The 16,168-nt window shown below is 41.1% G+C and overlaps 1 protein-coding gene across 2 annotated transcripts in view; it reads left to right on the top strand.

Annotated features, from left to right (window-relative positions):
- The window catches only part of PLD1 (phospholipase D1), a 204,390-nt gene that overhangs the window by 15,397 nt on the left and 172,825 nt on the right, over nt 1–16,168 (top strand). The gene's annotated exons all lie outside the window — the stretch shown is intronic.

The following is a 16,168-nucleotide window of genomic DNA, read 5'->3' on the forward strand; positions in this document are numbered from 1 at the left end:
TGGGTAATCACTGGCTCGAAAATATTTACATCTGTAAGTAGTCTTCTTTTTGAACTTATAGTTTTGCTTAAAGTTTTCTAAGTATGTCGACTTGCTCTTTCTCCTATTTTATATACTATGCATGTGGACATTTTCTTCTTGTAATTCTATGCATGTATTTTAAATAACTATAGTAGATATTTTAAATCTTTTTGGCTTCTTCTCCTATTATAATACTCACAGCATATACTGGTATATTTGTGCACAAGCCTCTTTTTCCTCTGGATCATAAACTCCTTTTGAGTAAAGAACATGTCTGATTCATTTTTGTGTTTCTCACTGCACTCATCATGAGTGATTGTATAAAGGGGCCAGCAAATTTTGAGGAACTGGACTGAATCACTGAGTAAAAGTCAATTATTATCTGTTTCTTTAGTGAGAGATAAAGTGGCTCAGGCAATAAAAAGTAGTAGTTTAAAGGGAATGGAAACCCGTGTATTTTGGGAGGTTGAAAGAGGAAACGATTCAGTAGACTTTCAGGACTAGAACGTAGCTATTCATGGACACAGTAGGAACCAGAAGCAGAAGCCCATACAAACCAGGACAGCTTTCAGATCTGTCTTAAATTAGCCATTGAAAACCTTGGGCCAGACCTTTCTACTGTGGGTCTCAATTTCTTCATTTGTAAGGTTGTGGATATAGTAAACTACAGAATTTTATGCCTCTCTGCATGCCCCTAGAATTCTAAGCAGGGAACAGCATGAGCAAAGCATCAGAGATGGAAAAGAGTATGTGTATTCTTTGTGACCAGGGTGTGACATGCTAGGAAATGAAGCGGGCGAGGTAGCTGGAGGCCCCGTTTCAGAAGGGCATTACTGCTCAGATAAGGAGCGTGGGCTCTATCCTGTAGGAATGTCTGTGTGAAGCAGTTTAATTGGGAATGCTCTCTGGGAGCAGGAGTGAGGGACCAGGGAGAGTCATACCAGGAAGCAGGCATTATGGAGTTGGCTATTGCCAGGGGCAACTGATTGCTTGATTCCAGGGGATCGTCTCAGGAGAAGTCTTATGAAATGTATGTCAGCACAGCTCACCTGGAGAAGGTGAAGGGAGAAGCTTTTATCGATTTCTTGTCTCCCGTTGATTAAAGGCAGCTCCACTTTTTCACTGGCTACCCCTAGCCTGACTGCTAGGTGGGTTCCCCCGGGCACCTCATGAGGCAGTATTGGAGAAGCTTGGGCTGGAGAGGCCCTGTCAGGTTGCACTTAAACGAAGCTGGCCAGATTCTTCATGGGACTGGCTGCCATCACAATGGCAGGAATACGAGGTGAGTTTGAGAGGATTTAAAGCAGAGCATAAAAGGCAGCCGACCTAGGGAGCTATCAAGGGATTTTAAACAAAGGAATCACCTAGTCAGATTTCTGCAGTGGTGTGCTGGTAAATGTTTAACAACCAGCTCTACAGAAAAATAAATGTGCATGTGTGTATACATAAGTATGTATATATGTCTGTTTTAAAATGTCCTCACATAAAGGTTGTGTAGCACACCATTTACAAATAAATAATAAAACATACAATTTTCTTGATCATAAAGTCCGTTTAGCTAATTCAGTCTGACAGGTTTCTGTTGGGTTTATGCTGAACTCTTGTATTTATAGCCAACCTATGATTACAATTGATAAAAGAGGGTAGTTGATTTTTTCCTGTTACAGTATGGAGTAAGATCAAAGTGAAACAATGAAGGCATATCCCAGACCTTCACTTGTTCATTATGCATCTTTGTGAATTGGATAGTATTAGAAGAATTATTTCCTTAACTTTTCATTTAATTCACAACATAGTTACTACAGGCACCACATATTAACATTTTCTCCATCAGTTTAAAAAAAATTGTTTTTAACATTTATTTATTTTTGAGAGACAGAGCGAGATAGAGCACGAGTAGGGGAGGGGCATAGAGAGGGAGGAACATAGAATCCAAGGCAGGCTCCAGGCTCTGAGCTGTCAGCACAGAGCCCAACGCGGGGCTCGAACTCACGGACTGTGAGCTCATGACCTGAGCCGAAATTGAACGCTTAACCGACTGAGCCACCCGGGTGCCCCACTCCACCAGTTTTTTAAGGCTAGACAATCGACAAAACAAAAATCAGACTATGATTTAGGGTTTGTCAGTGTCCATGTGAAAACCCTCCCATTACAGCCAACTTCAAGTTGCTGTAGCACATTTCATGGTATTTTCACATGTGGGCAACATAGATCTAAATAACCTCAAGGTCATAGATCTTAGTGAAATGAATTAAAGTAGTCAAGAAGTGATGCATTTTAAGTACTTACTATCTTTGGGTTTAATATAACTTATTTCACTGTAAGTTTATATAATTTAGTCTTTCATAAATGTTATATTTAACAACTGATTCAGAACATTTTTGAAAATTTACCAATGAGTTCTTAGGAGCCGGGATGAGCCAGCCTAGCACATGACTGGAGTTATAATTTTAGAAGATCACTTTTGTAGCAATCTGTAGAAATACTTTGAAAGGGGGTGTAGGGAAAAAGCATCTGAGTTATAGTAGGTATGAAAAGCAGAACACAGACGGGGAGAATGTCTTCAGACTCTACCGGCATGAGGATTCAAATGAAGTCAGGTTAATAGAGACAATGCAAATTTTACTGGTCTGTGTTCAAATGTGGATATGTAGGACCTTTATTAAGTCTCCTCCAGGTACTCTGGGAATGTTAGAGATATCTTACCTGTGCTTACAGAGCTTGTGTCCTTGGCTGTCTTTGGCTTTGGCTTCTTTGTTGATGACCACGGGCCAAAAGGATTTGAGAGTGAATCCCTACCCCTGCCATAGCTGTGGGTGCCTTCCTGGAGCCTGGGATCCATGCCAAGGAAGCCATGCGCCAGGCCTTATTTTCCTGTTTGCAAATCTGGGGGAGGAGACACTAGAAAGATTTTGGAACCTGGTGTGTGCCTCACATGCCTTGCATAAATTTGTGTCAAGGAGCCTGAAGTTGCTGGGTGTGTTTTTCTGTGACTCACAGAGGCAAGGGGGAAGATAGCCTTCTGCATTTCTTCAAGCAGCTGCTGACTGCAGCCCCTTTTCCCTCTGCTGGTTTGGCCCCCAGCAGTCACAGCGGTCTCCCTGTCCAAAGGCCCCCTTCTCCCCTTGCAGATTGGCTGGTGCAGATGAAGGCCTGAAGGCCAGGAGCCCCCTGATCCATCCACACAGATGGATGGATTTCATTTTTGGGTCATCCAGCCCCCACTACTCTTAGTAGAAAAGTAAGGTAGAGTAGATGCAAGTGTGGAAATGGCCTTTGGGTGCACGGTGGTGCCAGTAACTGAGGTGTGGAATATGGAGGGCGGTGCATGTGTGGCCGGGCTGTGGGAAAGGGAAAGAGGATGCAATTGAGGTGTGAGGCATATTTGAATTGTGCTCAGTTTTGAACTTGATAAACTAGGTGCCTCTGGAACAATAAGTTCAGTGGGTTGTGGACATTTGGGAGAAAGAGAGGAAAGAAATGGCGATATTGAGAGTAGTAAAGCGGGTGAAGCCGTGATGGAGACAAACACCTCTCCTGTGAGAATGGTGAATGGGAGACATTGACAGGTAGACTAGCCAGAGCTCAGAACCCCAAGGAACACCAGTGTTCAGGAATGGTGTCAGGGGTGAGGGGCCCCAGAACCAGACGGGGAGGAATGTCCAGGCAACTCTGAACGGAAGGAAATGGCACAAAGGACCTGAGGCACCACCGCTGTGGCTCATGCTGGGAACAGTTCGGCCCATTGTGTTCACACTTACAGTTTCCCAAGTTTATCTATTCAGACTTATGATTATGTTAACTCAGCTCCTTTCCTCCCTCTGAAAAAAAGGAGTCAGAGACTCTGCAGTATCATAAACGACCCAGGGTCAGGAAGACCTCTGACACTTTTGCACCACGTCAATACTTTGATCTGGCCTTTTATAGTCCGTGTGAGGAGCAAACAAACTTACTTTAAGCTAAAGGGAAATGTCAACTTTTTCCTGTTTGATGTTTCTTGCTGTGTTTTCCATATTAATCACTTCATTTTCCCTTTGGTCATGGGCCTGATATTTTTTTTTTCTCTCACATTTGTCATCTGCGTGGTATGTCAGGCAGTTTTTCACCCTGAGAGAGTGACGTGGTAGAGCTCAAGCAGGCAAGGCTACCACCAAAAGTGTGTGCGACCCTTGGTGGTTATGTTCATGAACATCCCAAAAGCCCAGGGCTACTGAACGGAATTATAGGCTTTGAAATGACCGTGTGGTTTCCATTCAGCAAAGAATCTACTCCAGGCATGTTCAAGGGTTGTTGGTTTGGGAGACGTTAGATGACTCCAACATGAAAAGGCAGAGCCTATCTAAAGGGATAGTAGAGTGAATTTTCTACATCACCAATCTGTCGAATAAGTGGATTTGGATGTGACCACAGGCTCGCCATATGAAATTCTACTCTATGGGAATGAAAGTTAGTGGCTTCGTGAAGACATTTAGTGCAGACTGTGAAAACGTTCTCGTATTCTTTTGCCAGAGCATAGAAGCACGGAGAAATAAAGATGGACCTGCACTGTAACTGTTTGTCCGCTCTAATCCTCTTAAACACTTATGTGTCTCCATGCACATAGCGGTGGAATTAAATATAGCTATTCCTTCTAATGCACCAGCATGAATGTGTTAGTTTACTGCTCTGGGAAGAGGAAAACTGGAGAAAAAAGTCCTTGGATCAGTTAGGTATTGTGTTTAGCTACAAGTATCAGAGACCCACCCCAGATAGTGACTTTACGTGTCCTGTAAGAGCAGCCTGGAAGCACGCAGTTGTGAGCTGGCCTGACGGTTGTGGGCACCCCCAGCTGGTGGCTCTCTCCAGCTCTCCAGTCTGCTCTCTCCAGGTTATGGCCCTTGTCCAAGATGGCTGCTGGAGCGCCAAACCTCATGTTTACAGAGCAGGCAGAGGGTGAAGAGGGGGAAGATGGGCCTGCTGTCTCATGCCTCAGAGTTCCAGGACTCCTTACTTGTATCTCATTGGCCAGAGCTGAGGCACACTGGCCTAGCTGTGGCATTGTGTTTAATTCACTCCATCTCTAAATTATTATAAAACTCATTTTTTAAAATTAATTCACCTCCAATCTTCTGTTCTCCCATTGCATGAGATTGGGAGAGAGCTTATGGAATAGTCAGATTCTTTAGTGACAGAGCTAGTAGGTTACATGGGTTAAGGGATTTATTATAAGGAATTGGCTTACTCAGTTGTGGGGCTTGCTAAGCATGCTTAAAATCCATAGGTCTTGAAATTCAGGCAGTCAAGAAGAGTATATCATGACCAGGCTGGAACCCCAAGAGCAGGAGCTAATGCTTGGAGTCTCTGAATTCAGGAAGGATTTAAGTCTTTTTTTTTTTTTTTTTTTTAGAGCTTTCAGCTAATTATGTCAGTCCCACTCAGTATTTCTTTTTTTAAATTTTTTTTTTCAACGTTTTTTATTTATTTTTGGGACAGAGAGAGACAGAGCATGAACGGGGGAGGGGCAGAGAGAGAGGGAGACACAGAATGGGAAACAGGCTCCAGGCTCCAAGCTATCAGCCCAGAGCCTGACGCGGGGCTCGAACTCACGGACCGCGAGATCGTGACCTGGCTGAAGTCGGACGCTTAACCGACTGCGCCACCCAGGCGCCACCCAGGCGCCCCACCCCCCCCTCAGTATTTCCTTTGACTAAATTCAACTGATTACATACATCTGCAAAATCCCTTCACAGCAGCACTAAATTAGTAATTGACTGAATAACTGTGAAAAGGTGTGTGCTTGCTTTAAAAAGGCTGCTGCCTCGCTTCTTTCCTCTAGCACTCGTCAGAGAATATCCGTGGCCACCAACTCATGCTGGAAACATACAAGAAAGGTAATTTTGGGGCATGTATTTAGCCTAGCCAAGTAGACACATCACAAAGTCATCATATGCCACAATTTAATTGTCACCTAGAGCGAGAGAGCTGGGGTGTTTCCTCATTTCTGATATTCTGGAAGAAGGTGGACTGATACCATCATTGGTAGCCAATGAGAGCCTGGTTTTGTGCATTTTAATTATTTTCCCTCTCTGTTTATTATAGATAGTTAAGACTTTATTTTTGATGTTTTCATTAAGCAAGTAAAGGGCTTTGAGGCTCATCAGCCACTGTGAACTCATCAGAGTTAACAGAACTTAAAATTTGCTTTTAAAACTAATGGCAAGATGTCCAATTTTTTTCATAGCACTAATTATTTTTCTCACCTGTACCTTTTTTGTCTTTTTGTAGATAGAGATATGAATGGTGCCTTTCATTCTTTATTCAAGCCAATAATAGCTTTTGTAACTATAGGAAAAATTAGGAGCATTGCAGATTTGTTTTTACTCATTAGATTCAGATGCTCACTAATCTATTATTGGAAGAGTCCTCTACATTGTTTTGTAAAATAATGGTTCTATTGATATATGGTTGACATATGATAAAGTTCACCTTTTTAGAGTGATTTTTAGTATATTCACAAAGTTTTGTATTAATTACCACTAATTCCAGAACTGCCATATTCTTTTGTATTAAATATAGACGTGAGTATCTTTAGACAGTGAAGAATTTGAAAAACTTAGTTCTGTTATCTGATTTAAATTCACTTGAAAAAAGAAATTGGTGACTTTTGGGAAGAGCAGAGTGACAAATGTTTGGGCTTAATTTTGTGGAAAGAATACACATAAAGTCTTCATTATGGGATTTTCTACCAAATTTAAGTATATTATTCCCTCAGATGTAATTCAGAATCGGGCCTTTCGTTCATTTGTTCAGCAAATATTTATTGAACTTTACTCTGTGCCAAGCTAGTGTCCAATGAGACTTTCTCAGAAACCTTGTGGTCAGGTGGGTGGAGGGATTGGTAAAGTCCCTGAGAGCCCAGGAGGCACGAAATTGCCAGAGCTAGTATAACCCATGAGTAGAGATTTCATAACTGTGGATTTTCAGGAGGGAACAGACTACAGGTTTTGAGAATACATCTGAACATTTCATGAGGAACCTAGATCTTCTTGGGGGCTGGTTTAACAGCAGATGGGAACAAAATTACTAAGGTCATAGACCTTAGTGGACATAGATTCTGAGAAGGGCAGTGAATGTTGCTGCAGTTAATGAGATATGAATTGAAGGGTTCCCACTGCGATGTGGTTTATATCCTTCCTCTCTGCTTAAACATAACCTATCAGAGAGGCCTTCCCTGGCCATCTTTCCAAAGTAGGACCTTGTCCTGCTCCATCACTCGCTCTGCTCTTTCTTCTGAGCTCTATGCTGTATGTTTGCTATTGCAGCCTCCCTCCCCACTGCTGCCAACAAGGACAGCCCCCTTAGAGCAGGTGCTGTGCTTTGTTTGCTGGGCTGTCTCCAATATAACGTCTAGTACCATGTCTGGCACATAGTGCTGATAAAGAATTGTTGCATGCATGAATGACCGATCTAAAAAAAAGTGTGTGACTTAAGAACCTCCCAAAGGTCCCACCTCCTACGTCCATTTATCTTTCGTGGTTATAAGTTCAACATCTGAGTTCAGGGGGGGACACAAACAATCAGACCATAGCAAGACCTTTTTTATAATGTGGCAGTCACGTGGCTTTATACACACATCCTCTCGACTTCGCTGTTTCTCCGCTCTGTGCCAAGATTCTCAGGGCCAGACCATGCCATGTGCTCTCTAGCCTTAGGGCTCTTTGAATAAGATGCCCTTCCTCCCTTGTCTACTTACAGATAAAAATATCCCATGCTTTCCTGGAGTCTTCCCTGACCACCCATTTTTCCTGCGTGCTGGATCACTTTTGCCCCCCTCTGTTGTTCACACAGCCCTTTCATGCACAGCTTTGTGGGTGCACAGCATACTTTTGTTGTTGGGCCACATAGGCAGCCTCCTTCATGAGTTTGCCAGCTTTTTGAGGACAGTGTCTGTCTTACTCATTTTGAATCCCCAGTGCCTAGCAGAGTGCATAACAGAGAGCAGGTATTCAGTAGATACCGGATGGGAGAAATAAAATTCAAATAAGCAGTCTTACTAATGGATGCAAACCAACCTCTATAAATGGCCACAGAGAATTTAAGTGCAGACAGAACCTTGGACTTGGCAGTAGAAGTATATAAATAGAACTCTAGGAAGTGGGAGCATCCTCGGAGGTGATGTGTTTTTGTGTATGTGGAGAACCACAGATCAGCAAATGTGTCAAAGCTATTTTTGTCTAGGACTGAACTGAGTTTCATCCTCATTTTGATGGTACTTTCCCGGGTCAGTGTTCAGGAGACATGAAAAGTTTTTTTAGAACCATTCAAAGAATGTGTAATCAAAGTTTGTTGTTTTGTTCTGTTTGTTGCTATGTTGTTTGTGTCTGCCGGGTTTTGTTCTTATTTGGGAAGTTAGAAAAGCAGAGGCAAGCTGTTTGGTTTCTTGACTGAATGGATTCAGCTGTATGAGTGATCAGAGCCTCCTGTGCATTAAAGGAAAGTTCATCCGTGCCGCCTCCCTGGTGTTGTCAGCCTGTGGGCCTGGCCTGGTTTCTCAGCAGTTGGTAAACTGATAATCCTGTTTATGTCTATCACCCATCGGCATCCTTCTTTTAGTCCTCACACAGAGAAAACGCAGGCGCACTCACAAACACAAAGGTTCCCTTTGTTCTTCAGGCTGGCAGTGATAATAATTAAAAAAATTGTTTTCTCTTTTTTTAGTCCCAATTTGTTCTTGTATTATCTGAATTTCATTCGATAATGAAAGAAAAGGTATTCCCTTTTCCGAAATGAAAATTCAGGCCCAATGAATTTGCTGCCTCATAGGAAGAGTCTGCCCTCACCCTGTATCAGCCTGTGCGGTTTATACTGGAAACACCACTGCCCCCTCCCTGAAATACACACCGTACCATGAACGTCAACCACCACATCCATGAAGACCGTACCATGAACATTAAAAAGGGAAAAATATCCTTAATTTTTTGGGGGGGGCATGTTGACATCAGATACATTATAGTATGCAAATAGACTTTAGGTTCCTTTCCTGGTGCTTATTAAATTCATCCCCTTCTCACTTAGGTTAATATTATGGTTGTGAGGTTTTTCTTGGTTGCTGCATTTTGTCCTCAGTTCTTACAGTGTGAGAGAAGCATCAGCCACTTGGGGGCACCCAGGTATTTATTTAGTGGAAAAAAAAAAACCCAGCAGGAATTGCCAACAGAAAGTCATTTGATCTTAAGAAAAAAGGGTAAAAATACTCAATGCAGATAGGCCGTTTCAACATATCTAATTTGGAAAGTCAGTCTGTGTTGAACACAGATGACCATATTCTAAGGAAGGAAATTCACCAGACAGCCTAGTTTACTGTATACAGAGTCCGTAAAACCCTAGCCAGGTTCCTGTTAGTAGGTACTTCTGCACAGACCTGCAGCCTTGGGCATCTCAGAGAGAGACTAGCAGTGGAAAAGCAGAATGAGCTGTGAGAATTCAACTGTGAGCTTCCCCGGGGCCAAGACCACATTTTCTTACTCTCTGTGGTGTACTGGGGATGTGCATTCCATGACTGTTCAGTGAAGGGCTAGATGGATGCCTTGGGTGAATGTATAAGGAACAAAGAATGGATGGACAGAGAATGGAAGATTAAAGGCAATGATGACTTATTAATAAAGGGTTTAATTAACAGGAGACATAACCACAAGGCAATGCATGTATTGTAAGATATATTTGCCTGGCTAGAATATTTGCATGGGAGACCAGAATTGGTAGAGAAATTCCCATGTTACCTATTCTAGTTGAAATATTGTCAGGTTGAGCTTTGTATTAAATATGTGATATACATATAGATATATATACCTATATCATATATATGTGATATCTGATATATATATATATCTGATATATATATATATATATCAGATATATATATATAATATATGCATTTGAGTATGTAATCAAAATCACAGAAGCTCAAACAACACGAATGTTTAAATTATAATTTTTATGGTACCATCCAACATAAATTTAAGATTATAATGTTGCTTTGAGGCATAAGAGATTCTGAAATGCCTTTTGAATTCTTAAATAATAATTAATTATGTTAAGCATTTTTAGCGTTCTTACTTCTTTGCTCTATTCTAATTCCTTGAGAATTCAAGGCCCAAGTAACGGCTTCTGTGGCTCAGTTGCTTTATAAATCCCCAACCCAGTAATGGAGGGTCGGTCTGACCAGCCGTTTGAGATTGGCTCCAGCCTGGTTCTTGCTTCCTGAATCTTTTCTTTAGCTCTGCAGCTTCCAAAATGCACTATTATTAATTCAGCCAGGGGTGAATGAACCCTGCATATCTGCTGGAAATCAAACTCACTGGGACTGATGAAGACCAGGATACTATTTTATTTATTTAAGAAATTATTATTTCTGTGTAGTTGGGATCATTTATTGGTAGCTAGAATATTCTTATATTAGGAACACATGCCCTGAAGCCACATTAAGGTCACAAGGGTCCTTGGAGAGGGCAGAGCAAAGAGAGCTTGATGGCCTTAATCCTGAAGCACCATTTCCACGTTGGAAGTTCAATCCCAGAAGCATTTGAGTGTCTGTTGCATGTAAAGGAAAGGGAGCCGCTGTTGAACCCTTTCTATGCAGCAAGCATTGTGCTTGGTGCTTTTCCACATTTGATTTTAGCATGCTTGTGGCACTTAAATCACTGTGGAATGTGTAGGGCTGAAGGAAGCAGCCTCTGTCCTCAAGGACATTCTAGACCTGTGTTGTCTAGTTTGATAAGGATATGTGTGGCTATCAAGCACTGGAAATGTGGCCAGTCCAAGCTGAGGTGTGTTTTAAGTGTAAAATGTACACTGGGTTTCTAAGATTGAGCACAAAAGAAATGTAAAATATGTCCTTAATAATTTTTGTATGGATCATATGTTGAAATTACATAGTATATTGGATATAAATTAGGTTAATAAAATGTCATGAAATTATTTTCACTTGTTTACTTTTACTTTTTAAAAACTGTTTATTTCTTTTGAGAGAGAGAGAGAGAGAGAGAGAGCGCGCATGAGTGCAAGAGCGGGCAGAGAGAGGGAGAGACAGAATCCCAAGCAGGCACCATGCTGTCAGCACGGAGCCCAATGCAGGGCTTAATCTCACCGAGCCACCCAGGTTCACATCTATGACCCACACTGTATATCTGATGGACAGTGCTGTTGTATAGGTAAGGCATGTATATAAATTGTTGGAACCTCATCATGGGCATTTCAGTTGGGGTAAACTTTTTGAAGGATAATTTGGCAGTAGCCCACGATTAAAAAATCTGGATCTCTAAGTGTATTAACTTACTACTAGACACAGAATGCTGAGCTTAAAAATAGGCACACCCACCATTGTATTGAACTTTCCCTTATTAGTCCCTCTGAAATGTATACTTGTATTGTCAACAGATGTTTATTGATTAGGTATTATGCCAGGCACTGTGGGAAGCATTCGGAGTCCAATACAAAGATAAATCGTGAAGAGTTCCAGATTGAAATATTAGATGATTCTGTGTCAGAAGGGAGATTCTATGGGTACCCAACAGCTATAGCAGCTACAACTGGATAGCCATCTTAAGAGGTGCAGATGCAGAGTTTTGGCAGTTCCAGAGGACTGTGGTCACTGTTTGGCTTGGAGTCTGTTTGAGATGGAACCTGATGGATGGATAAGAGGATGTGCATAGGCAGAGACTGGGAAAGTGGAAGGGATGGCCCAGGTGGAGGGAATGGCAAGAGCAGAAGATCAGAGGTGAGGCAGGAGGGGTCTTGTAGGAGGAAGGGGGCAGTCACATGCCTGGAACATGATGTTTGTGCAGGGGGTGGTAAAGGCCTGGACTTGAATAGTAGAAGGCCGGGCTGGGGAATCTGGGGAATCTGGACTTTTTCCTGTAGAGCTTAAATGCCAGTGAGTGTGTGGTGTCTTAAAACAGTTTCTAAAATACCCAATTAGTAGTCCATCCAAAATTCTGAATGCCTAGGGGTGCCTGGGTGGCTCAGTTGGTTAAGCATTCTACTTCAGCTCTGGTCATGATCTTGTGATTTGTGAGGTGGAATCCTACATTGGGCTCCGCTCTTAGCACAGAGCCTGCTTCAGATCCTCTGTCTCCCTCTCTCTCTGCCCCTACCCGGCTCATGTTCTCTCTCTCTCTCTCTCTCTCTCTCTCTCTCAAAAATAAATAAATATTAAAAAATCATTAAAATTCTGAATGCCTGAAACAGTGACAGCATTTTTTTTTTCCTTGAGAGTGAGGTGACTTAATGCTTAAATGTTTTTTCAAAAAATTCTTTTGAAGGAATGACTTCAAGTTTAGGTTCTTCAGATCCTTCTAATGTGGTATTTAAGTAGTAAGTCATTCTCTTTAGGATTGGGAAATATAAGACCAGAAGGGATGTGTTAAGACATAGGAGAATAGATTTTTCTCTCATAGCCAGTTTGTTGAGATGAAAAATCATACCAACTCTTTTTAAATTTTTTTTGTTTATTTATTTTTGAGAGAGAAAGAGAAAGACAGAGTGTGATTGAGGGAGAGGCAGAGAGAGAGGGAGACACAGAATCTGAAGCAGGCTCCAGGCTCTGAGCTGTCAGCGCAGAGCCTGACATGGAGCTTGAACCCATGGACCATGAGATGATGACCTGAGCTGAAATCAGATGCTCAACTGACTGAGCCACCCAGGCGCCCCTGTTTCTCATTATCTTATTGATGGACATCTGAGCTGTTTCCAGTTCAGGTTATTATGAATAAACTTGCCATGAACAAACACAAAAGTCCTTTGTGGATATGTGTTTTCTTTTCTCTTGACTAAACACTTAGGCATGAAATTATTGAGTTATCGGTATGTATATATATATATATATATATATATATATATATATATATATATATGTTTAGTTCTATAAGAAACTGCCAGAACTTTTTCTAAAATGGTTGTATTGTTTTACACTCAGATAAACAGTATATGAGAATTCTGATTGTTCTACATTCTTGCTAGCATTTGATTTTGTCCATTCTGGGGCATATATATAATGTAGTGATATTTCATTGTAATTTTTATTTAAATTTCTTTGATGAATATTAACATTAAGCACTCTTTCATGTGCTTACTAATCATTAGTTTATCTTCCTCTGTGAAATGTCCCCTCAAATATTTAGCTCTCTTTTTATTGAATTGTAGTCCTTTTTCAGATATATGATTTGCATATATTTTCTTCCAGCCTGTGATTTACCTATTCATTTTCTTACTGGTGTCTTTTTGATGAATAGGAATTTTTAACTTTGATGAAGTCTAATTTTTTTTTCCTTTTGTGTTTATTGCTTTCTGTGTCATATCTAAAAGCTTTATAGTTTTAGCTTTAACATTTAGGGCAGTAATCCATCTGAAATTAATTTTTTGTGTGTGGTGTGAGGTTGGAGCTGAGATTTATCTATTTTTGTCATGCAGGTATTTAGTTGTTTTAGCATCATTTGTTATAAATTCTTTCTTTTTCTATTGGATTTCTCTGTTGATTGGTGAAAGTTCAAATGCCCTTGTAAGTGTGGGTCTGTTACTGAGCTCTCTGTTCTGTCTCATCAGTCTATTTGCTAATCCCATGTGAGTATCACACTGTCTTGATTATTGTAGACTCACTTGTCAAAGTCTTAAAGTCAGGTAATTTAGGCCCTCCAATTTTGGTCTTATTTTTTATGATTGCTTTGCCTAGTCTAGGTCATTTGCTTTTCTATACATATTTTAGAATTCGCTTGTCAATTTCTACAGAAAAGTCCAGTGAGATGTTTGTGATTGGGATTGTTGAATCTATTAGATAAGTTTGTGAAGAACTGACAATAATATTTAATTTTAAAATCCATGAACATGGTATATCCACTCATTTAGATCTTTAATTCCTCTCAGCAAAGTCTTGTAGCCACATTCTCATTTGAACTCACTCCATTTGGGTTTTGGGGCCCCGTTCCCCTGAAACCACTCTTGTCTAGTCACCAGTGACCTCCATGCTGCTGTATCCAATGGCAAGTTCAGGCATCCTCTTTCTTCATTTCTCAGCTGCCTTTGACATAATTGATCATCCTATCCTTGAAGCATTTTGTTCACCTGGCTTCTATTCCTCAAGCTTTCCTGGTTTTCTTCCCATCTAACTATCTGCCCCTTTTTGGCCTCCTTTGCTGTATCCTTCTCTTCTTCCAAACATTTAGATGTTAAAGGGCCTGAGCCTCAGTCCTTAGACTTTTGTGCTTTATCCATTCTCAGTTAAATGGTATAAATATGTTATTTAAAGCCAACTGACTCCCAATTTTATATCTCAGTTCAGAATCGCAGACTTATAGATGCAAACCCCAGAGTTACATATACAGTTTCTTATCCTCATTTGGGCATCTAAAAGGTATATCAAACAAACTTAATCTATGCAACATGGAGCTCTTAATTTGCCTCTGAAATGTATTGTTCCTCCTTACTCTCTATTACCCACTGTGCTGCCAGCTCAATAAATGGGCTTTTCTCCCTGTTGCTCAGATGCCAATCTTATAGTTTTCCTGGACACCTATTTTTCTTTTACACCCCACACAGAAGACCGGCAACCTGCACCAGAAAATGCTCTTGGTTCTATCTTCACAATATACCTTAGATCTCTCTATGTAGCTGTCCTTCTAGTCCAAGCCACCAACATCTCTCACCTGGCTTACAGTAGGATTCTCCTAAGTAGTCTTTGTCCCAGTCTGTTTGTTAGCCACACAACTGGAGTTTTAAAATGTCACAGTGTTGGGGCGCCTGGGTGGTTTAGTCGGTTAAGCGGCCAACTTTGGCTCAGGTCATGATCTCGCGGTCCGTGAGTTTGAGCCCTGCGTCAGGCTCTGTGCTGACAGCTCAGAGCCTGGAGCCTGTTTCAGATTCTGTGTCTCCCTCTCTCTGACCCTCCCCCGTTCATCCTCTCTCTCTCTCTGTCTCAAAAATAAATAAAACATTAAAAAAAATCTTAAAATGTCACAGCATTTCATTCCCCTGATGGCTTCAGTCCCCTGAACATTTCAGGGCTTCCCATTGTATTTAGGGGGAAAAATTGTGCAATGGTTTACAGAGACTTATGTGATCAGACCTCCCTGTTTGCTCTCTGACTTCATTCTCTTCTGTTGCTCTTTCTTTCACAGCACTCTGACTACACTGGCCTTTCTGTTGTTCTTGAACACTCCAAGCTTATTTTGTTCAGGGCCTCTGCTGTTTCTGTTTCTTCTGCCTGGAATCTTTCCCCCAGATAATTACGAGGCTTACTACCTTACTCCATTCAGATCTCTGCTTAAGTATCATTTCACCAGAGAGGTTTTTTCTGACTACCCTACCTAAGGGCGTTATCTGGTTTGATATTTAATTGTTGATAGTCTTTCTCTCCTAGTAGAATACAAGCTCCCTGAGGATAAGGAATTTCTGCTTGGAATTGTTAATGCTCTTAGCCATGCCTGTCATATAATAGGTGCTCCATAAATATTTGTTAGATGGATGATTGTGGGCAAGTTAACCTTGCTGGTCCCGTTCTCTTCTGAGAAATGGGAAAGTAATGGTACCTACCTCATAGGGCAGATGTGAATGTCAAATAAAATATTGGGTGTAGTAAGATAGTGTTGGCTGTTATTATAATTACTATTTAATAATATGAATGATTTAAGTCTCATAAAACAACACAGAAATATGAATGCCATATAAGGTAGTATTAATTTCCCTGGCATATGCTTTTTACAATGGTTGATTTTAGAGGTATAACCTATGATCCAGTTATTGATCACTTAGTTGGAGAAAATAGATATAACTGCATGAAACGCTAAACGCCATAGGATATTTAAATAACCAAACCAGACAATAATAGAAAAGTCATCAGGTATGACTAGTTTCCTAATGCATTTGCTGCTGATTGTTCTAGGTGTAGTAAATAAAAATGTTTTTTTCCTAAGCCAGGAGGATCTGAGAAGGCTTTGGGGAGGATGTGGGTTTGGGCTGCCCCAGGAAAAGCTGGGGAGGATTTTAATCTTTTACTGGTTGTCAAGGGAAGGGCATTACAGGTGGGGGCAATGGCACAAACCCAAAGGGGAGGAAGAACTTAGGGGGTTGGAAAAATTGAATAAGCCATTGGGACTGGTGGAAGATGTCTAATGAAGAA

Source organism: Panthera pardus, unplaced genomic scaffold (genome assembly GCF_024362965.1).
Source record: "Panthera pardus isolate Hobbes unplaced genomic scaffold, ASM2436296v1 HiC_scaffold_16, whole genome shotgun sequence".
In the NCBI taxonomy this organism is placed as follows: Eukaryota; Metazoa; Chordata; class Mammalia; order Carnivora; family Felidae; genus Panthera; species Panthera pardus.